Here is a 1,034-nt window from a genome sequence, read left to right as displayed (position 1 = left end):
GAGGTGCGGAGAGCGCGCGAGTCATGACTAACAATTCATGACTTATTAGAGATTTAATTATCAAATGGCGGATTCGCAAATGATCGCGTTAGTACATTCGGCAGGCAATTATACAATAATGATATTAAATAGTGGGGCAAAATCGGCTGCCAGGCCACCGGGAATTGTCCCGGTTCTCCCGGTGTCCAGTCCGCGCCTGATTTCCACAGACACGCAGAATGTGCAAGTCATATATTGCATTTTTGGGGCTTAATATTCACAGACACTAGTCGATGTCATGTTTTGATTCAAGTGTACTGACCTACTTTTGATTTAGTCATCCAAAATGTGGCATATTCCATCCGCGTTAGGCATTTCGTTTTTATGACTGGATTCTACGAACCAGACTGTATTTCCGCATCCCGGAAATTATTAGGGCGGTATGTCTCAGAATAGTCAGTGCAATCTGGGAAAGAAATCAGTTAAATCTGTATGTGGATGTGTGTAAATATTCAAATGTAATCCCCTTTGTAATCGTTAAAAATTTCATAAGTAACTGTAATTTAATTACTCATTTTTTCGTAGTAACTGTAACTAATTACAGTTACAATAATTTTGTAATTAAATTACATAACGCCGTTACATGTAACTAGTTACTCCCCAACACTGTATATATATATATATATATATATATATATATATATATTATAAATTGAAAATTTAGTTCCAAACGTACCATTTGATCAACAGTTTTAACGTTCGATTTGGAACGCATTTTAATTCGAATCAAATGTTTTAAAATGCGTTCCAAATCGTTGTTGTATATATATATATATATATATATATATATATATATATATATATATATATATAATCTTAAAATAAACAATCAGGGTCAAATATCATGGGTTTTATATTCGTTTATTTTATCATTTGTATTAATTATTCATATTTTGTTGTGTCAGCCTGTCTGATTCCCCCCTCCCCCCACTGTTTATATATTTGTCTTGTTTTATGTAACAAACTGGTGGCAAGATGCAAACTTGTTACTGTAT

Source organism: Carassius carassius, chromosome 3, assembly GCF_963082965.1.
Source record: "Carassius carassius chromosome 3, fCarCar2.1, whole genome shotgun sequence".
Taxonomy (NCBI): domain Eukaryota; kingdom Metazoa; phylum Chordata; class Actinopteri; order Cypriniformes; family Cyprinidae; genus Carassius; species Carassius carassius.
This window is presented reverse-complemented; position numbering follows the sequence as displayed.